This window comes from Mesoplodon densirostris, chromosome 10 (assembly GCF_025265405.1).
Source record: "Mesoplodon densirostris isolate mMesDen1 chromosome 10, mMesDen1 primary haplotype, whole genome shotgun sequence".
In the NCBI taxonomy this organism is placed as follows: domain Eukaryota; kingdom Metazoa; phylum Chordata; class Mammalia; order Artiodactyla; family Ziphiidae; genus Mesoplodon; species Mesoplodon densirostris.
Genome location: NC_082670.1, coordinates 2,025,700 through 2,041,867, shown reverse-complemented (window position 1 = coordinate 2,041,867; position 16,168 = coordinate 2,025,700). Strand labels below are relative to the sequence as shown.

General features: G+C 47.1%; 1 protein-coding gene across 2 annotated transcripts in view; it reads left to right on the top strand.

Annotated features, from left to right (window-relative positions):
* The window catches only part of GMDS (GDP-mannose 4,6-dehydratase), a 499,210-nt gene that overhangs the window by 289,397 nt on the left and 193,645 nt on the right, over positions 1–16,168 (top strand). The gene's annotated exons all lie outside the window — the stretch shown is intronic.

The window sequence follows — 16,168 nt, the reverse complement described above, 5'->3', positions numbered from 1 at the left end:
GATTGATGGGCACGTGTTCTCCTTCTGCGAGTCAGGGGCATGATGGGCCTGAAAGTCCAAACTGGACGATGCACCCTTCTTTGAGCTTCCCAATTGGGGGCAGTGGGAGGCATGTCCTGGCTTCCTCATGGTCCAGCGATACAGCAGGGACCACAAAGCACACTTCTTCCTAAAGCCGGTCACAGCAGTCCCACGGTTGTCACTGGCACCAGAGCAGGAGCGACTGGGAGAAACCAGCACCGATTTCTCCACTTACACCCTCGAGCTGGAGACGTCATCACAGGTGCCCGAGCGGCCCGTGGGCAGAAGCCGCCTGTCACGGCCTTGTCCCCACTCTGCCCAGGGCACAGGCACCGTGTGACCTGCTCCTCCTACAGTGAGAGGGCGGCCCCTCCCTCTGGGGCGGCAGACATGGTCAGAGACCCCCTCCGCCTGCAGCCCCCTGCCCTGTTAGGGTCACCTCCTCCGGGGACACAGGCTGCCTCCCCTTTCTGGGGTCGGGGGGAACGTCCCGAGGAGCCAGCCTACCGGGCTTAATGACCGTCGCCCCCAGGAGGAGGGCCGGGATGTGTTTGGGGGCGACCGCTCCTGTCCTTACCAGGTGTCCTCCAGAGTGACGGGGAGAGAGCCCACCCAATGCCCCGGGACAGAATTGCCTCTTTCCTGAACGGCACTCCTGGTTGGGGGTTCTGTGGGCTCTTCCTTCGGACCCTCAGTGCTTTCTTTTCTTCCTGTAAACATTTCCATCCACTTTCTTCCCCTGCTAGTAAGATGGTCCAGGGATTTTCAGTTCCTAACAATGTCAGAGACGTTCCTGGGTAAACACCTAATGGCCGTGGCCAGGGCCCAGATGGCCGGTTCAGGACACCCACGTACCCCACCTGCGAGATCTGCGCAGCCCTCCAGCCTCTGCCAAGAGCAGAGAGAGCCTGAAATCATTGCTGTGAAAAGAAAGACCCCTGCCCGGCTCTTCTTTGCAGCCTCGGGTTAGCCGGCCGATGAGCGCGGACCTGAACCACGTGTGCCTGCGCTGGGCTGATCTCTGTGGTCCTTTGCCTTCTCTTAGGGTGCCCTTAAAACACAAAGGACAGAAACCAAAGGAACACGTGAGCATCTACAGAGGCACCTTTGCAAACATTCCCGGTTGTGCCCGTGTCAGAGCAGAGCATCCTGGGAACCGCGCCACCCGGGCCCCTCCTGGCGGCAGCTGCCCATCTGCTGGGGACCGAGAGGGGCCCGACGTCCATCCCGCTGTCACAACGTGGTGTCAGATCCCTTTCTCAATATCTCCTTCTCATGATATTGTTTCAGTTGTGGGTATTCACGTTACAAGATGTCCTTAAATCACTTTTAGAAGGAAAGCGCGTGTGAATTATGCATAATTAATTTTTTTTTTTTTTTTTTTTTTTGGTGGTACGCGGGCCTCTCACTGTTGTGGCCTCTCCCGTTGCAGAGCACAGGCTCTGGACGCGCAGGCTCAGCGGCCATGGCTCACGGGCCCAGCTGCTCCGCGGCATGTGGGATCTTCCCGGACCGGGGCACGAACCTGTGTCCCCTGCATCGGCAGGCGGACTCTCAACCACTGCGCCACCAGGGAAGCCCTGCATAATTAACTTTAAACGAACATTTTAAATTTTAAATATTCATACGGAATCTACTCTTGATTCCTTTTTCCCCAGTTTTGTTGAGATGTCCCTGACACACAGCCCTGTGTAAGTTTAAAGTGTACAGAGTGCGATGACTTGATCACATCCGTTGTGAGATGGTCACCACAGAAAGTTAACGCCCATCACCTCACATAGATACCAAGAAAAGCCCTTCTCTCCCTGTGGTGAAGACGTCTGGGATCCGCTCTCCTAGCAGCTCTCAGATGTGCCACCAGCCCTGTCGCCTGTAGTCACTGTGCTGTGCGTCGCATCCCAGTGCTTGCTTATCTTATAACTCGAGGTTTGTACCTTTGTACTCCTGATTTCCAGTAACACACAATCACTGCTTTCTAAGATTCTGGTTACAGGGCTACTTTCCTGGATATTAAGTATCTGGATACACGGTCTATGTCATGTATTCCTGTACATTCTACAGCTACTCAACATCTACTTACAACCTTTGTACCAGAGGGTCCGGAAAGAGCCCTCAACTAAAGTCAGAGATTTAGGAGTGACCCCCAGCTCTGTCCCGTGTGACACCTCTGAGATAAATTTCATCATGTGTAAAACTCAAAGAGCCTTTCAAACTATTAAATGAAGGAAGGGATGTAAAAACGCCCACCTCGGTGCCCTGCAAAGCCGTGTTCTCAGTTTCCTCCCATCGTTCTCGTTCCCTGGGGTTGAGGCGATCTCGTGACGGGAATGCACTCGGTTTATGACACTAAGTGCTTTCAGCCCAGATTCCCACTTGCCCCCATGCTCATCTGTATACTCACCCCATCAGTGCAGGAAAGTGTTTCCCGGGTGACCTGGTTACCCACCTAGCATAGACTGGTGGGTGCATTTATGGGTGAACAGCTCCTGATCGCAGAACAGCTGTTGGGAGATGAGGTGGACTCTTCGGGGCCCTGCACTCCTAGAGTGGCCTCACTGGGGAGAAAACACCTACGAAATAACAGGATGTTTCTTCCACCTGCAGACGTTCTGCCTTCCCTTGTCAGGGCTCCTGAACATGGGTTTTCTTTTAGTTTCACCTCTCACCAGCTTTAACTTTTATTCTGGTTGGTTTTCTCAGAATTTTCTTCTGATTTACTGACTTATTTTTATTAAACATCTTTAAGTCATACTTATGAATAATTCAAAGTTACTCAAGCAGTAAAGGGAAATTTCCTCTTATACCTTTATCTGTATCTAAGATGCGTGTCCACTTGTTTCTAAGGATCTTTGTGGTGGAGACCTTCTCGTGTAATAATTAGGGAAGGCTTTGAGGTTTCCGTTTTTAGGCTGAGTGGGCCTTAGGATGTAAAGTGTTCTGGTGGTCTGAGTGCACAGAGTTGTGTTGTAAAATCCAGATGGATGGATTCTAGATTTGTCAAAATTACTTCTGTCTGTATTTGCCCGCAAACCCGATCAAATCTGTCAGACGTAACCTTCCTGTTACCTCTTCAGACTCGTGCCTAATTGCTGGTATTACCCTATAATAGTATAAATAAGATATGTCTTCATTAACACTTCAGAGAGGAAAAAAACTTTCCTTTGTAGAAAACCTGTAAGGCTTGTTTTATGATGCTGATTTAACCACTGTTTTAAAGTCTCCCTTATTTTGACTGTATTAGCATGCCCTTTAAAAATGCAATGTGTGGATATTTCAACTTTAAAAATTGTTACAATTTATGCTTTTGAGTTCAAAGTCATTTTTCCATGTATTAAAGAATTCACCCGAATTAAAATCATCAGAAGGAAACACATAGACTCTGTAAAATTGTTGTAAGTAAATTGAGAAACATGGCTGAATGTATCCGTGCGACTTGTCCGAAGCAGCGTTTTGCAGAAACTGAAGGACAACACTGATGCTTTGTTAACTGTTTTTTTGGGGGGTGGTGCTAATTCAAAAGTTACCAAAACTATTAATGTATTATAAACCAAAAAAATGCATTTCTGTTATCATCCTGTGAGTTTGCTGTGCTGGGTGGTTTTTCTTCCCGGAAAGGACCGGAGCAGGCTGTCCTGCCCGGGCAGCAGGGCGGCCGCCTGAGTCCCCAGCCTGCGGCCCCAGCTGCCAACCAGACACCTCCCAGCTCTGCCTTTTCCAAAGTTAGGAATAAAACCCGTATATTATAGAGAACGATTTTAAAAAGCTCTCAGATGTGTTTCTCGCTGTGATCTCGGCAGGTTTTGTTGTTGAGCTTCGAGAGGCCAGTCCAAGTGGCCGTGGACTTGCAGATCTGGTGGCTGAGGGCTGCCCCTCACTGAAAACTGGGTCCTGCTCGCGCCCGATGACCTGCCTTCTGCGTGGCCGCAGTAGCTCCAAGCACTTAACATTTTTAAGCCTCTTTTCCCGTCTGTAATGTAAACTCTGTGAAGCTCCAGCTTTTTTAAAGCGTGTCCCCTGCACTGATTCAGCTCACACAATCAACCCTTTGTTCCCGGCCACATTGCCCATTCATATATGTATATCCACACTTGCACTGTCTAATATTTGCCTGGTCTGGAGTAAGCATTCACCGTTAATTACTGCATAGACATTTGGAACAGGTGTGGAAGCACAGCACTCCCCCTAGTGCAGGCTCTTCTCCGGGCTGCCAGGCAGCACCGGCCGAGGCGTGAGCTTGAGGTGCAGGCGCAGGGGCGGTGGGTAGAGGGCAAAGAAATGCCCAATGCCACATGAATCAGAAATTTCCAGGTATACATTATGCGCCACCATAACATCCTTTACCGCAGTCTGCGTGCCAGGAGTGGAGCTCGGGTAGTTTCTAGCAGAAAGGTGTGTTTTTCTGTGTGAGTGGGGATGGCGGGGAGGGGGGAGGGGCTCTGTGTAACCCCGCATTTGTCTCCTTCCCGGGGATTGCACACCCTCGGCCGCCTTTCTTGGGGCTGTGGTGTGAGCAGATATAAAGCAGCATTTTTCTCACTGCCTCTGGAAACAATGGGGGCTCTGTTAGCAGGAGCCGGGCCTCTGCAGACGGCCTCGCTGGCTACAGGGCTGGTGGAGCCCACGTTCAAAGCCGTCGGCCTCCGAGTGCTTTAATTCAGCATTATTTTTGCTGCTCTAACCTTGTTTTTTTTTCTTTTTACATAAACCTTCTGAGGCCTCCTTGTTTGGTTGGGAACCGAGCAGTGACTTTTTCTAATTAGATTAAAGTTAATCAAATGAAGACTTGGATATTTTTTAATGTCATTTAATCTCCTTCTCCTCCTCTTCCCCCATGGATTTTATCACCTTAGCTCAATTTGTTGCGAGATTTCACCTCATTTTTGCCTAGTTTCAGGTTTTTGAGTTTGGGAAAATAGAGGACAACAGGCCTTTTCGGGCATCTCTGTTTTTCTTGGAAATAAACACAAATCAGTTGTGCATGTGCTACATTTTACAGAATTGTTGTCCTCTGCTACTGCTCTTTCGACTATTGCAAATCTACCAGGTTGAAGAAGTGAGAGAGGAGGTATAAAAATAAAAGTTTCTATAATCAAGGACAAAACAGGGAAGAAAGGTTATAAAGAAACTTAGTTGAGAACTATTTCTTACAGAAAGCAATTGATGTCTGAAGTGAGGGCCGATGAAGTTAGGATACTTCGGTGGGTTTAGGTGATAACGCTGTGAAGAGGGACCCAGTGAACACAGACGGTGGAGTTTCTATGCTCCAGCAATAAAAATGTAAACATTCTTTCTTGTTGAGTCCAGATTTATATCCTCTGTGATAGGTTTTGCAAATGAACTTGGAAAACAAGGCAAAAATAGTTCTTATGTCAGACATTGTTGTAAACTCTAGAATCCATATGAAATTGGACTTTAGTTAAAAGAATCTCTCTTGTCTTCTGGTGGCGGGGGCGAGGCCACAGAGTGGGGGACACCGCGGGGTTGCCGCTTAGCTGGAGTTTGACAAGCATCCTTTCTGCTCGGACGAGGGGTCAGGTTTCCAATGTGTCGAGCTGAAGGCCGTGGGGTGGTGTACGGAGGGGCCTGGTTCTGATTTTTAAGTGGCGTTAAGAAGGTCAAGGTTCACATTTTTTCCATTTTATCCTGAGTTCATCACCAGAAAATCTACCTTTGCCACATGTAGTAAACACTCCTAAATGGATGAAGACCGGGAATAGGGATCGTAGGGTTGTTCCCACCCCCTGCTACACGCTCATGTCCACTGTGTAAAAAGAAAAATCCGTGTCGCCATAGACTGACCCACTGCTTCATAGCTTTGCCCAGTTGTCTGATCATTAAAATGTTCTTATTTGTAGTAAAAATAGATAATTTACTATTTCTAATCTTAGAAAATAAGAGTGGAATGCTGTTTTATTAATTCATCGTTTTTCCATTGTCACGGTTCTTTAAATTTATACTTCTATTTTTTAAAATGCTGTTAGGAACTACCTTATGTAGATACATTGTATCGAAGTTCCCTATCTTTTTTTTTTTTTTCTAACACAGAGGTTAATTATAGCTTCCCAAATCCCTGCTTTGAAAGATTAATCAAAGTGCCATTCCTATGCAGTAAGACCAATGAATAAGAAAAGTTTTATAAATAACTCTTTCATATCTATATGTTTTATCTTCTTCAGATTGTTTTTGAACTGATAATAAACTAGGGAACATATTTCTTATTTTTGTAAAAAGTGACTTAAAATTTTTTTCATAAATAAAATGTATGACCTGCCTCTCTTAGATGATTTAATCTTATCAGTTGAAAATGACCACTTTTTCCTGTTGGTTTATTGGCTAATTTGTTTGAAATTGGTTAATGTCTTTTTAAGGCTACACACTAGAAAATATGTTACCCAACTTGTTTTTTATTTTTAGTTATTTTTTTTTTTTTTGCGGTACGCGGGCCTCTCACTGTTGTGGCCTCTCCCGTTGCGGAGCACAGGCTCCGGACCGGGGCACGAACCCGTGTCCCCTGCATCGGTAGGCAGACTCTCAACCACTGCGCCACCAGGGAAGCCCTGTTTTTTATTTTTTCATAACTTTAAAGGTTGGTGATTTGTGAAGTTCTTACAAGACACAGATATGAAGGGAGTCACATGCATGTGACATGATTGCATTTTATTGATAAGTGTGTGCTTTACAATAATGCCAAAGGTAGAGGGATTTACACACTGTGTACCTTCTATGCTGTTTAGACGTACACGTGCAGGTGTCCTCACTGCATGAGCTGAAGCAAAGGTGAGCACGTCTAAATCTTTACTTAGGAGGGATTTTAATGTATACGACGTTTTAAAAGCTTCTAGGAGGTGTCAGAATCTTTAAATCACGAGTATAAAATAGCCCATTCTCATGCTACATAAAAGTTCTTTTTAGAAAAAGCTACCCAGATACTTCATGTAAATTTAGAGGTGTTGAATAAAATCACCAGGAGACTTCCCCTCCCGCCCCAATTATATTGGAAGACACACACACACGCAGACATACACACACACGCACGTGTTTTCCTGTGTTTGGAAGTGTGATATGAGGAATTACTATGTGGACACATTACATAACACTTCAGGGTTTACAGCCAAGCGTTTGTGGGTGCTGTTTCCGGTCCACTCATCCTACACACAAAAATGTACTAAAACAAATAGGAAAAATATACCCTCTAAGGTGAAATCCTAACACATTTTCTTTTTGACCTGCTAGAGTTTTTCCTGTGGCGAGTTTTCCTGTGTGTTCCGAGAAACTAGCGGTTGTGAGTGTGACCCCCCCGGCTGCAGCTCGTTCATAAATCCCCCTCCCTCTCGATGGCTTTACCAACTCCTCCAGTCACAGGTGACAAAGGCCACTGAGGCAACAGACAAAGGCAGATGCTTTTGAATTTAATGTCTAAAGTCACATTCCCTGAGAAATTTTTCTTCCTGTTCTGTGGAGTGAAAATACAAGCATCCTTCCTTACATGTTAAAAAGTAGAATAATGTACTTAGTTTAGCTTCTAAGCAGTTGCTACTTCTAATAAATTATGTATAACTTCAATATTTAACTTCTCTAATTTAGGGATGTTTGCTCAGCATTTGGTGTAAGCTGATGCGGATTTTACATTTGGAAGAGAGAATGCTGCATGGAAAGACTTTTCTTAGCAATGTTAGATAATCATCGTGTGCATAGAAATTATTTCTCTTCTCCACCAACTTTTCAATTATGCCCATTATTTTAACCTGAAGAAAAATATCACTCAACAGTACCAGATAATAAATCCACAATTTTTTACCAAGGAAAATACTACATGAATAAGACGTTAGATGTTTTCAAGTTAATCTGAGGCTTGCTGGGTGCAACTGGGGAGCATTCTTTGGCAAAGACAGATCAGCATGAGCTCTAGCAAGATGTGGGGATGTATAAATCATAGGCTCTTTCTATGAAAGATTTTAATATTTGTTAACCTTATTCTAGCTAATGCAAAGAACTTTTCTGAGCTACACATTTGAAATATTCAGCCAAGTCTTTTCAGTAGCTTGCTGTGCTGTCCCAGCACCTGATACGCTGGTGAGTGTTGTTGACAGGCTCTGGCGATGGTGTTCCCTGGCCACCCGATGCTGTGCCAGCAGGAGCCCTTGTCTTTTCCCATCTCTCCTGTCCAAGGTATGTTCATGTAAAGGGAGAACCACTCTTTCAGTTTGAAATATTAAACAAAATAGTTTTTATTTCTCTTTCAGTACCGAGGGATCACCCACAGCCTCTAAAATAAATAAATGAGCTTAACTCATCAAACAAAACATTATTTTTATTGGTCTGGTTTGTGAAGAATGAGGAGTTCTAGTGCAGAAATATCTGTTCTTTCATCATCATCTCCCTTCCTGTTCGAGTTATTTTCTGTAAATCCTAGTCACATACTCCAAGGTTTAAAGTAACTAAAACTTCAATGGTTGGGAAAGGGGTTGAAACAAATGTCCTCTCTGAGGCTCTTTTATTTTTTTAAGGTTTGTGGAATGTCTCTGTTCTTAAACATAGTCAATAATATCTGCTCTTCAGTTTGAATTTTAACTAAATTTAGGTCTAAGAGATAAAATATATTTTGTCTTTGTAACCTACACGAACTTTCTCAGAAGAAAAGTTGAATGGGACCAAGCGTGTTCATAAGCCCCTGGACTCGCTGTGGTCGGGGAAGGAAGTGCATCTGCCGTAGGACAGGGCTCTGACAGCAGGCCAGCCAGTTGGCCAGCTTCTCTGTGACCTGTGGGTGCCTCTCGGTCTTTCACTTTTGGAGGGGAGAGATTGCAGAGATGACCTTTAGCCACTGACATTTCTGCTTCATGCCCTGAAATCAGGGGAATTGGATCAGGCTGTGTAGCGCTGGCATCCAGCCCTGGAGGCTGCTCTTTTCACAGGAGCCAGGCTCTCCTGATTTCCCTCTGGAAGGCAGGACCAAGCTGCTTACCCCATTGGCTCTGGGGTAAAACTAACCCCTGGCTGTGCCCCAGGTATCCGAAGCTGGAGTGCCCCGCCCGTCCCCCCCACCAACCATCGCCTGGTGTCACATTCAGAGCCTTCTGGCATCTGCTTTTTGAGATTATATGACCTTTCAGCTGCTAGGGCTTCTGGATGGCCCGAGGCTGACTTGCTGGCCACCAGAGAATGGTGGAGAGAGAATGACGTTTCTGGTGACTGCGATCAAGGAATTAACATCATTTACTTGGCAATTGTCAATATTGCTTAGAAACTACTTCAGTATATGCTTTGGCCTAAAGTGGAAACTTGAAAGCTTCCGTCTTCACACTTGAGAGGCTGTTATTTAGTTGAGGGAATAGAAATCATCTATATTGTTCCAAAGGTCAGAACAACATTTTACAAGAAAGAGTTCAACTTAACGTAAGACAGACCGTTAATGACCAGAGTTGTTAACGTTGGCAGTGGCTAACTCCGGTGCAGGGCAGACAGCAGCCTCACGCTAACCGCCGAGTTCTAGAACCCCTGGGCTCCCTGTGCTGTTAGTTCATTGTGCAGACTGTGGTCTTTAACCGCATCCCATCATCCTCCCCACTTTGACTGCACACCTGTCCATCTGGAATGAACGTTGTCAGCCCGGAACTTGGGAGCTGTCGGTCCAGCTTTCTGTCCTGCGCATCCTGAGAGCAGAGCCCTCCGTCTCCGGACGGAGCATCGTGCCTCACAGAACATCCTCTGTGAGCAGCGTGCCTGCAGGTGACCCGGCACCTGGCTCAAAAGCAGGGCACTAACTAACTGGAAGACAGAGGAAAGACAGAGCTGGTTTCTGTAAATTACGCTCTTGAATGGAGAGGCCTGCTGCTTCCTGCCCCGACGGGATGGTGAGCCCTGGCCCAGATGCTGCCCGCTGGCCAGAACTGGTGGAGCAGATGTGGACGGCACCAGGGGAGATGGCTGGTTGACCCCGGGAGGAGCGGGAACCTGGGATTCTTACCTCCCTCGCATCAGCATTTGGTCGTATGCGACTCAGTGAGTTGGAGAACTTGACTTACTGAAGCTTCTAAACGCATGCCTTTACCTTCTGAACCAAGTTCCTAAAAACCCAAACCTGTGGACCAGGCTCCCTTTCATGGCTGGCAACATACGATTTTAAGACTCTTTTCGTCTGTTTTGGGGCACTCTCCATATATTAGTGAACAATATCAGCTGTTTGGTTTTGAGTCAGGTTTATTGAGGTGTGACTTCCACACAGTGAAGTTCATCCTTTGTGGTCTGTAATTCTGCGGGTTTTGTAACTGCATGTGGTCCTGTAACCTCCACCATAGTCAGGATTGAGGACAGCCCATCCTTCAGCAAGTCGCGCCTGCCCCATACCTCCGTAGTCCGCGTCCTCCTCTCCCACGTCTCACCCCTTGGAATCACGGAATGCTCCACCCCATAGTTCCCCGTTACAGAGCAACATACAAAGGTCATTCTACAGCAGTAGCATCGGAAAGTCTGGCTTCTGTCACTTAGCCTGGGCGTTTGAGATTCACCCCTGTTGTTGTGTATATTTTTTTATTGTTGAGTAGTTTATTGTTGAGTAGTAGCCCATTATATGGAGCGACTTCTTTTTTTTTTTTTTTTTTTTTTTTTGCTGTACGTGGGCCTCTCACTGTTGTGGCGTCTCCTGTTGCGGAGCACAGGCTCCGGACGCGCAGGCTCAGTGGCCATGGCTTACGGGCCCAGCCGCTCCACGGCATGTGGGATCTTCCCAGACCGGGGCACGAACGCACGTCCCCTGTATCGCCAGGCGGACTCTCAACCACTGCGCCACCAGGGAAGCCCTGGAGCGACTTCTTTTAACTGAAAAAAAATTACAGGATTTATTATAATGTTTTAACTGAACATCTAATTTGTGTACTCCCAGTATTTAAAAATAGGTATTATTAAAGTCAGGTCAGTGCTTTATTTTGAATTTCTCTCTTCCTTTTTTTCCTCATTGATTATCTTTTTTTTTAAATTGAAGTATAGTTAATTTACAGTGTTGTGTTTCAGGTGTACAGAAAAGCGATTCAGTTATACATATATATATATATTACATATACATATACACTTTTTTTTTTTTTTTCTTTTTGCGGTATGTGGGCCTCTCACTGTTGTGGCCTCTCCCGTTGCGGAGCACAGGCTCCGGATGCGCAGGCCCAGCGGCCATGGCTCACGGGCCCAGCCGCTCCGCGGCATATGGGATCCTCCCAGACCGGGGCACGAACCCGTATCCCCTGCATCGGCAGGCGGACTCTTAACCACTTGCGCCACCAGGGAGGCCCCATATATACTTTTTTAGATTCTTTTCCACTATAGGTTATTACAGGATATCATCTCTTCCTCTTTTTTTTAAAACAAATTATGATATAGATGTTTTGTGGGGTTTTAACTGGTTATTTGCTTAGTCTCTCTTCCTCACTAGAATCTGAGGAGAGAAGGACAGTCTGTATGTCGGCTTCTATTCTAGTTCGATCATTCAGCAAGATTCTCTAGTTTCGTAAAGTTTGGACTTAGTACTGTTTTCTTAAAATAAGGATGAATATATTTGAAGGCATTTAATAAGTAAATTATGATATTGTTCTTTGGATGCAGTCAAGTGTCATGATTTACGATTTGAACGTGACCGTCACAAGGGCTGTGGCATCGTCTGTGCTGCCCCCGACTGTGCACAGGGAACCTCAGAGGGCGCTGGGCTCACGAGCCGTCCGTGCCATCGAGGGCGGGGATGCCCGACCCCAGACATTTCAGCTGCCTGTCCACGGCCTGTGGTCTCTGGACAGGTCGCTCAGAAGCAAGGGCTTTGGTGTCGCTTTTCCTGACTCATAAAGCAAAAGCAGAAGCCAGATGGGAAGCTCAGCCCCATATGAGGAGGGGCAGAGCTTAGACTCCAGTCTCGGGAGGAGGGGACACGTTAAGGCTGTTACACTTGTCTCACCGCGCTCTTGGTGGCCGGTACCGCTAAAGGTTTGCCACTTTACACCCAATGGAGCTGACTTTTTGTGTTGAAGTCTCACCCAGGGCCCTGCAGTGTAGCCTAGTCTCACCTTCTGCCTGAGGAAGTTTCTGTTCTCGTCTCTCTCATGAGAACCATCTCAGTGATTACTTTGTCGACGGCCTTTCTGTGAGTGGGAGAATTCGAGGAAAGCACTTCCGTCAGCAGAGCAGACACGGCACGAGGGTCCTGGTGGGACTTCTGCCGTGTCCACTGTTTGTCTCCTGTGTGGGTGCTGTGGTTGGATGTCAAAAAGAAATCATGTGACAATACACTGGTCAGTTAACAGCTGTGAGGGCCTCGGCTGAATCATCATTTTGTGCAGGTCTGAGTACAAAGTTCATAAAGTGTAAACAGTAGGACAGAGGACAGGGTGTGTCCCCTCAGACCTGAGAAGCCGACCTCAGGGCCTCTGCTTCCATCTTAGTCCTATGAAAAAAAAAAAAAGGCCCAGAAATGTGGCTGACTGTTTCTCCTTTAATGGAGCCTGCCAGCGCTTGTAAACGATCGAAAGCCATTACAGTTCCCTTTTAGAAACGGAATAGATTTTAGCCTCCCATGTGGACGGTAAGGAAAAGAGACTAAACATCATCACCTTTGGTGAATTCTCATAAGATCGATTGACCATCCTTAATATCACTGATGCTGAGGAGGGCCTACAGAAACGTTAAAAATGCCTCTTGACACTGGTTGGGGAGAATGATTTTGAGAGTTAAGAAAGCGTTGACTCTGGGCATCAGAAATAAACATCTGAATTTACTCACCTCTGTTCGTGACATTTCTTCGCCTGTTTTTATTCCTGTTCGGTAATACATAATGCATTCCTCAGCGAAAAGTAATTGGAATAAGTAAAATCTAAACCAAATAGTAGTGTGAAGTAGTAGAAAAAAAGAAATGGAAATCTAGTGACAAGCAAAGCATTGTTATTGAAAGGTTTTGGGAAAAAAGCCTCTTTCACGTTGCTGGCCTGGTTGGGAAGTTTGGTCCCTGGTACAAAGCCATACAGCTGCACACAATATAAAGGAAGGTTAATAGCATATTTGGTGCGTTTATAACTTCCCTGGGGCATTTTAACAGTAAAAATAGTCATTGTTAACCCGGTCCATCTGAACTTAAATATGAGCTTACTTTGCAAGAAATGAGGGGTAACGTCTAAGCAGTTTTCTCCAGGCTTCATTTTGTTTGAAGATTTAACATTATGGATCCTTTTAGTCTGATTTTATATGTTTTATTCAATGTGCTGAGATGTTTGGAGTCGCAGACTAATGAGATGTAAGGCTCCCAGCTCTCAGCTCTGTGACTTTTCTCGTACGTCAAGGGCGTAGATCTTCATGAACGTAATACACACGGGGCTCTGATGTGGTGAGACACGTGTTCATACGTGTAACACAGGCCGGGGGTGGACATGGTAGAATTTATCCTAAAATCAATCTGGTGAATTTTCCAGGATGCTGACCTCGGTGTCCTTTGCTTATAATCACGGAAATGCAATTTCTAACAGTGGCAACCTCTAGACTGTCAGAATATTTCACCTTAATTCGTAAACAAAACCAAGTCTGCACATGGTCCGTGGATCAGTCCTGCTACAAGATGTAAAGAATAATACAGATGCATTTCATTATATTCCTGATGATGCCAAAAAGACAAGGCCGTCCCTCTTCTCAGGCTTTGGGCATCTGCATTCTGCTGTTGGTTCTCAGACCCACCAACGGGAGGCCAGTATATTCCATTTTAAGAGGCCACTCCTGATAAAAGGAAGTTTAGGAACACTTTCCAAATGAGCCCCGCGGTGACCCTGCGTCCACCAACCATTAGCTGGAGCCGAACTGCAGTTTCCCAAGTGTAAGGAGCTGAGATCGTGGACTGGACGTCCCTCTCCAGCCCGGGTCCAGCGTGAGCTGACCCAGACCTGCGGCCCCCGTGTGTCCACAGGCCTTATCTCCTAAGAGGAGCTCCAGGAACCCTGTGCTCCTGGCGGCTGGCCATCTCCTGAGAGGGGCGAGCAGCAAGGCCCAGCCCGGTTCCCTGCAGCGAATGTCCCGGTGTGGTTCCCTCCGTCCGTCTAAGGCCTGGTCCTCCTCTTGCTTCGTCACCTGGTAATGGTAATTTTCTAATCAGAAGCCTCGGGCGTGTCTGCAGAGGTTGGATTCGCCCGCTGGGTGCTGGCGTTGCCCTGTGGATGGGCCTGTTCATTCCCTTAGTATGTGGTACAGCTGTCTGCGTCCTGGGACTAGTTTCATTTGTTTGATTTCTTAGACTATGGGTGTGATTAAAAACTCACGAGTGGTCTTGAATATTTGCGCGCTCTCTCCCCATCGCATGGGAGAACTGCTGTCCTTCAGCTCGAGACAGACTTAGGGAATGAGTGGTCACTTCCGCGAGGCCCCGTTGGCAGTAAAGTGGTTGGTCCTGGGGGCGAGGTATCAAAAGCACACAGCAGAACGAGGGGCCCCTCTGAGTCTGGCTCTTGAAGCTGCCCGTCGCAGCCCGGGTGGAGCGGCCCTGCGTGTGGAACCCCGTTGGGGGTAAGGGGCTCACTCTGCTTTGTTGCGTTTTGTCCAGATGGGCAGCTGCTAGTGTCACCTATCCTGAGCAAAGCAGGGACGTCCCCGTCCCAGTGGGGGAGTCTGTGCAGCCACGGACTGTGAAATGCAAAGAGTGCAAACACGTTAGCTCCCAGCCACGGGGAGAGCTCCTGTCTAATCGGTGCGGGAGTCTGGCACCCTACGGTAGCCAGGGATGTTTTTAGGGCCAGGAGGACTTCTCTGACTTACGGAAGTAAAGAGAGAGAGTGTAGGCCCAGAGTTGTAAGTAGGAATGGATGTGGCCCGTCCCCACAGGTGGGTTAGAGCGCAGCTTTCTGTGAAGAAGCGCCAGGGCCAAGCGAATTACAGAGACGGTTCTCCTGTTCAGTGACTTTATTCACCAGGATCAGGAGATGGAAACGGTTGAGGCATTTTAAACACACGGACGCCACTGTTATCACTGTCACCTCCAGCAGCTAACACATTTGCCCTCGCTGGCCACACCCCGAAATGCAGGACCTGCCCCTCGAGGCTGCCTGTGCGCCCATAGGGAGGTTTACCTCTCCTCCGCCTGCACCTTGGTGAGTGTTCGTTGTGCGGCCTGCTTCAGGTTCCGGAGGATGTGGGACTCTTGTGGGAGGTTTTGGGGTTGAGAGATGGATACACAGACACACAGTGTATATGAATGTTTATTAATCCAACCTCACGATGCCAGAATCTCCCCAGGATGTGCATACATGCCTCGTTACACGTGTGTGTGTGTTGTAGCAGTAACAGTAGTAGCAGTGGAGAGAAAGAATATGATACGATGCCTATAATTTGTTGGCAAAGTAAATTTAAATTCCATTTTAAATGTTTCAAATGCTGGAAGGTTGAGTTTGTGTATACTTTTCCCTGGTGAATATTATTTCCCTGTCATGCTACTAGTTGGTCATGCTATATTTTGGTAACAAAAGTAAGACTTATATTGCTTCGTCCAGTTGACTACTTTGCTTAACATGTTATCCTTCCGTTCTTTCTCCTCTGCTGTTTGACATTGTTTGCCTCGCCCTTGTGACAGCTACCAAGATAACCGATGAGGGAAGTCACACCCTCTCCGGGCAGTGGCATTTTGCGGGGTGCTGTCGCCCCTGCACTTGGGGCGACCACGCTCTCCAGGGCTGTGTCTCTCCTCTAGATGGGACTCTACCTTCCGCCTCTTGCCCTTGTTCTCTTTCTTTAATAAGTGCGTCTTCCCCTCGATGGGAGAAATAAGGAAGAAAAGGACTTGACATTTGAATTACCAGAATACGTTACTTTGATGGTTTTAGCAAACGGGTGGCACCTGGAGAAGATGCTGAGGCTCGTGCTGAGGCCGGGCCTGGGACCTTCTGCTTTGAGCCTCGTCTGTGCCTCCTCGCCCGTTTCCCATCGCGGGTCATCAGGGCACACACGGCCCCTCGTGTCTTCCCTGACCCGCGGTGTGGAGATGATTGATGAATAGTAGATAAAATGCGGGCGTTGGCGATGGCGTTCGTCATGGATGAACAAGGCGAGCGGAAGGTTTTTGGTGCCCGTGAGCCTAGACTACACGCTGTGGCCCCGCAGCGCGGCCGCCTCCCTCTAATGAAAACAGAAAATAGGCATCGGG